At 45.7% G+C, this 6,527-nt stretch overlaps 1 protein-coding gene across 2 annotated transcripts in view; it reads right to left on the reverse strand.

The window, feature by feature from the left end:
• The window catches only part of TMEM268 (transmembrane protein 268), a 43,711-nt gene extending 38,041 nt beyond the window's left edge, over positions 1-5,670 (reverse strand). The window contains exon 1 of one of the 2 annotated variants that reach the window (XM_044306108.1): positions 5,525-5,670. The gene's annotated coding sequence lies outside the window, so the exon portion shown is untranslated. The other variant, XM_044306107.1, reaches the window with a different exon arrangement.
• Between the last annotated feature and the right edge of the window lie 857 nt (positions 5,671-6,527).

The following is a 6,527-nucleotide window of genomic DNA, read 5'->3' on the forward strand; positions in this document are numbered from 1 at the left end:
ATGTGAGATTTTATTTTTTGTCACAAGTTAGTTAGTGGAATATGAGACTTTGTAAGGGAAAAAAAAACAAAAAAAAGAACAATTTCCGCTAACTTGTGCCAAAAAAAAATAAATCTTCTATGAACTCGCCATGCCCCTCAAAAGTGATCTTTATAGCGCCGCAGCGATTTTACGGTGTTTTTGCTGTGATCACATAAAATTTAATTCTGTCACTGCGGTGGGGCGGACTGAACGCAAGTGTGCGCACAAGATCAGGCCTGATCGGGCGAACACTGCGTTTTTTGTAGAGCCTATAGAACATGTCCTATTCTTGTCCGCAATTGCGGACAAGAAAAGGCGTTTTCTATATAGTTCTGGCAAAATGCGGAAAGCACATTGCCGATGTCAGTGTTTTGCGGATCCGTGGATCCGCAAAACACATACGGACGTCTGAATGGAGCCTTACAGGGGGGTGATCAATGACAGGGGGGTGATCAGGGAGTCTATATGGGGTGATCAGGGGTTAATAAGTGACAGGGGGGGTGTAGTGTAGTGTGGTGATTGGTGCTACTTACAGAGCTGCCTGTGTCCTCTGGTGGTCGATCCAAGCAAAAGGGACCACCAGAGGACCAGGTATATTAGACGCCGTTAACAAAACAGCGTCTAATATACTTTTTTGAGGGTTAAAAAAATAAATAAAAAAATAATAATTATGCATCTACAGCCTGCCAGCGAATGATCGCTGCTGGCAGGCTGTAGATTAACTTGTGAGCCGCGCGTCGCTGTGAACGCGCGCGCATGCGCGCTTTCACAGCGAAATCCCGGCTCTCGCGGGATGACGCGTCAATGAGGAATAACCCGGCCGCCCGCAGGATGCATCCCTGCGTTAGGCGGTCGGGAGAAGGTTAAAAGCAGAGAAATTGAAAATTTTAAAATTGCTAATTTTTTAAAAAAAATTGGTAAATTTGGGATTTTTTCATAAATTAAGGTGAAATATATTGACTCAAATTTGAGACTATCATGAAGTACAATGTGTCACGAGAAAACAATCTCAGAATGGTTTGGATAAATAAAAGCGTTCCAAAGTTAATAGGACATAAAGTTACACATGTCAGATTTGCAAAATTAGACGTGGACACGAAGGTGAAAAATGGCTTGGTCTTGAAAGGGTTAAAGGTGCACCTCAAACGCCAACATGCATGCTTCAAAGCTAAGCTTGCGGTCTTGCCTGACTCACCCTGTGTTTGGTTTCCTCTTTCAGTCTCCCTTGGCTGGATGCCTAGAGATACTGGCAGCTAATGATCAGCTACCACAGACTCGATCCCTCCCTTCTCTCTTCAGGTCCTGGATCTTCTATTCAGTTTCCACTATATTTCACCCTTCTGCAGTTCTAGCCATTTTATCTACATCGCCTCATTTTTGGAGGACTTCTCCATCTAAATCACAGGATCGGATGAAGGGATGGGCACAAGTCCAGCACTAGGACGTGCCTTGCCATATTTTATTTTTATGGGTTTGCTCTTAAAGCACAGATAAAGAACAAGCAACTGAGGAGATGCACATTTTATAGCCTTAAAGGGCTTGTCCCACGAAAAATAGTCTACAGTTTTCAAACCAGCAGTATGATCTGAACACTTTTGTAATTGTATGTAATTAAAAAATTAGCATAGCCACCGAGTTATTCAGTAAAATGTATCTGTGTAGCGCCACTTGCTGTTTATTTGTTTGACCCGCTTACAGAGATGGCCACACATGCTCAGTTTCATCCTTCAACTGCCTCCTGAGCTGTGATAGGGAGACCACAGACACGCCCCCTGAGCTGTGATAGGGAGACCACAGACACGCCCCCTGAGCTGTGATAGGGAGACCACAGACACGCCCCCTGAGCTGTGATAGGGAGACCACAGACACGCCCCCTGAGCTGCAGCAGAAAAGACACTCCCCTTGATATAAATCTAGCAGAGCAATGAATGGGGAGATCTCTGGATCCATGTGAGGTACAGGGCTGGTTCTAGATGTGCTAGAAAGAGGTTGTCATGTGCTATATATTGTCATTTTTTACATTAATCATGAGGTAACCCCTTTAAATTCCCAGCTTCTGTATACTAGAATTCATACAAGAGGTTGTCTTACAGCAACAACTTATCTTGCATCAGGATAAGTGTCTGATCACTAGAGGAATGACCACTGGGACCCCCGCCAATGGCAAGAAGGGAGGTCCCAAGCCATTCAGGCGTGCTGCTGCACTATTCACTGTCAATGGGACGGATGGATCGCCATCTTAGTCAGTTCCACTGTGATTGGAGCAGTATTGCCCATGCATGACCACTGCTCCATCCCATTGGGAGACAAGGGACCCTCATTCTTGAGATCAGTGAGGGTCCCAGCAGTCAGACAATTATCAGTTATCCTGTGTATGGGTGATAAGTTATGGTAAAACTATTATGGGTTTTTCAAGGCTTTAGCTGAACTTTTGTATAACCAATGTTTGGCTTTTTGAGACACCTTCTACATCTAGAGGAAAGAAGGTTTCGCCATCAACATAGAAGAGGATTCTGCTGCCTGAGGCGAAAACTGAAACAGCGCCCCCCCCCCCCCCATGCCAATTTCTTAACCTAACCCCTTTGCCACAGTGAAAGCACTCATTGCCCATGGCCCTTCCGCTGTCCCCCCTCTTGCCCCTACCTGGTGATGCCTGAGTCGATCGCCTCACCTGGCCTCATTGGTGGTGCGCCCCCGGGTTATTGTTACTAGATATCTGGACAGGTCGTTGATCCAGGGACTATTCAGAATTTTTTTTCCTAAGATGAAGACAGTTGGCTTCTACCTTATTGCTTTCTTCTGGGTCAGCTTTGCAGGATAACAGGCTGAACCGGATGGACGCATGTATTCTTTTCAGCGTATGTTACTATGATTAGCTCGTTTACCATGGCTGGTGTCCGTGTTTTGAGCATCCGCAAAACAGTTGCAGACGTGTGAATGGACCCTAAGGATTAGGCTTATTTCACGCAGATGAGATGGTCCATGTGACAGCCACACGTGACAGAGGGCTCATTCACACGACCATTGTTCGGCCGTTCCGTGCATTGAGGGCCGCAATTTGCACCAGCACCATCCGTGCGGCTGCCGCAAAGGATCCAGACCCATTTAACTTGAATGGGTTTGTGATCCATCCGCACCACAAAAAAACAGAACACGAACAGAAAGCCCATGGAAGAGCTCTGTAGTGCTTCCGTGGAGTTCCATGCCTCCGTTCCACACAGACCTTCTGAATTGTGGACCCATTCAAGTGACCACATTTCGCGGACCTGCTGTTTGCGGGCCGCAATACGGGCAAGGCTGACCAACGGCCGTGTGCCGGAGCCCTGACTGTGGCATTGACTCACCCAAACTCAGTTATCTGTGATGCTGTAAGTCCAGTCCGGCCATAGATCCAGGGGCATAGCTATAGGGGAAGCTGCAGCTTTGGGGCGATGACCCAGAAGAGGCCCATCCAGGAGGAGGAGGACTAAAGGATTTGGTCAGGGCCCCCTCAACAGTATTACACAATGAAATGATATACAGTGACAGCATAGACAGTGTAAGAAACGGATGGAACAGCTGCCGGGCCTGGTCTGAGAGAGCGATCTTTACTAGCCACAGGAATGGGGGCGGCATGAAAGGAAGGGGTCGCTACAAAATTACTGTGGGATAAAAGCCCATTCAAAAACTTGCTGTGGGGCCCGGTCATTTCTAGCTACTCCACTGCATAGGTCTACTGTCCTGTACTCACCGCATCATGGGAATATGGGACAGTAGACCCATGGATGGACTCAAACTCCCAGCATCACAGATCAGGATGATGCAGCAAGCTTGGGTCAGCCGAACTGCAGCCGGTCCAGGAAATGCGGCTGTCACACGGACCCTATTCCTGTACAACACAGAATCAGCTTAAAGGGCATCTGTCAGCAGTTTTGTACCTATGACACTGGCTGACCTGTTACATGTGCGCTTGGCAGCTGAAGACATCTGTGTTGGTCCCATGTTCATATGTGTCCACATTGCTGAGAAAAATGATGTTTTAATATATGCAAATGAGCCTCTAGGAGCAACAGGGGCGTTGTCATTACACCTAGAGGTTCAGATCTCTCTGCAACTGCCGCACCCTCCGCACTTTGATTATCATGTCCAGGAAGTAAAAAACATTATACAACCTGGGCGGCCCTGTCAATTAGGTGGAGTCTGCAGACAGGAAAGAAAATCCTTGCCAAAATCATATAAAAATAAAAAATAAAATCTCAGGAAATAAAATTGCATGCAGAAAAAAAAAAAAACACAACTGATTGCAGATCGTGCTCAGAAAATACTGTGTGAACATACCCTAAAGCTGGCATTAGGAAGACAGCTATTGCAAGGGCATGCTTGGTTCAGCCGAGGATGCATGTAGTTGCAATAGGGGAGAAAAGTTTTATTATATGCAAATGAGTCTCTAGGGGCAATGGGGGCGTTGTCGTTACACCTAGAGAGAGAGAGCGCTGTAACGGCAACGGGTCAGCTACTTTCATGGGTACAAATCTGCTGACAGATGCCCTTTAACAAAACTGAGATATGCCAATCCCGCGGGTCCTGTTGTAGTTTTTATTCAATACAATTTATTAATTAAAGGGGTCGTTCAGGATTAGAAAAATATGGCTGCTCTCTTCTACAGCTGTCTACAGGTTGCGTGTGGTGCTGCCGTCCAATCCCATCCACTTCAAGGGAGCCGAGCGACAATACCACACACGACCAATAGACAGGGGTGGCGCTGTTTTGGAAGAAAGCAGCCATGTTTTTCTAACCCTTTTATTTTTTACAGTAACGGTAACCGCCTGCTCGCTCGCTCTCCTGCTATACATTGCCTTATATTGCTGACGCATATCACTAGATGTTCTTCCGTATCAGACTTCAGTTCAGCAAGTCCTACAGAGGGTCTAATTTATACCTATACATCCTAAATTACCCTCAAGTGTGACCACGGAAATGCATGTATAAAGCTATACTACATATCCTTTGCTCCCCCCCCCCTCAGCCACGGTCCCTGAGATCGGCACTTGAGGACCCCATTTATCATATTAGATATTGAGGCTCATTCCACTGACAACAAAAAAAAACAAAAACATTGTAAAAACCTGTAAAGAAAAGCAAGAAACAGCGTCAGGATATAGAGAAAGAAGGGGTTAAATGCTAAGCACTATCGAGGGAGTTACGGGAGCGTCTGCAGCGGCAGCCTGCATGCTGGGAGTTGTAGTTTCACGCCAGCTGGAGAGTGCAAAGTTCGGGGACGCCGTTCAATGTGAACGAGAAAGAGGAAGAGTCTGCCACGGACAACAACCCGCACTTACATCTACCCTTCTGCGGCGTCATCCAACCTGTCAGACGGAGGCGACCGAGCCATCGGCATTGTGTAAGGAGTCACAAGACGGGAACTGGCTTTCTATAAATATAGTGTGAACACTCGTCTACCCAGGAGTCTTTCTATAGCCGTCATGCCGGTATGGGTCTCCTCCCCTCCTGTAAACCCGCTCACCTCTCCCTCTCCAGTGCTGCTCTCGTCACAAGGTGCTGGGGGTAGGATACCTGGCCGTTCCCAGCAGAGAAGCAGGTGACGGTGCATCACTTGGCAACTGCCCGCTCTGCAAAAGGATCCTGGGGGCGAAAAAACAGGAGAGAATTAAAATGCCGAAGCTGCTGGAAATTTCTGCTGATCGTCTGTCATCATCTGTGCTGAGAATCCAGCACCAGCTGTCCCGACAGCGTAGGAATTAAAATTAACCATGACGTATATATAGCCGTACTATGTCCTTACTCTAGAGTATATTTTGCGATATTTTATATTATTATTATTTATTGTGTTATCGTAGCTCTTTTATTGTACTTTTTCCTGCTTTTTTTTTTGCCCCAGTAAATATAATATATATATATATAATTATTTTTTTTACAGGCAGTTGTGGATTTTACTTATTCACAACAGGCATAAAAAAAAAAAAAATGTAACATTTTTTTGAAATCATATTTGGGGAAAAATCTATACGTCTCTCCTCTACCATAGTCTGAGGCCTAGTCCACACAAACGTTTTTTTTGCGAGTGTACGGGACGTTTTTTTGTGTTCCGTATATGGAACCATTCATTTCAATGGTTCCGCAAAAAAAACGGAATGTACTCCGTATGCATTCCGTTTCCGTATTTCCGTTGTTCCGTTCCGTTGAAAGATAGAACATGTCCTATTATTGCCCGCAAATCACGTTCCGTGGCTCCATTCAAGTCAATGGGTCCGCAAAAAAAAACTGAACACATACGGAAATGCATCCGTATGTCTTCCGTATCCGTTCCGTTTTTTCTGAACCATCTATTGAAAATGTTATGCCCAGCCCAATTTTTTCTATGTAATTACTGTATACTGTATATGGCATACGGAAAAACGGAACGGAAAAACGGAAAGGAAACACAACGGAACTCAAAAACAGATCCGTGAAAAACGGACCGCAAAAAACAATAAAAGCTATACGTTCGTGTGAACTAGGCCTGAGGC

The sequence above is a fragment of the Bufo gargarizans genome, chromosome 9 (genome assembly GCF_014858855.1).
Source record: "Bufo gargarizans isolate SCDJY-AF-19 chromosome 9, ASM1485885v1, whole genome shotgun sequence".
NCBI lineage: Eukaryota > Metazoa > Chordata > Amphibia > Anura > Bufonidae > Bufo > Bufo gargarizans.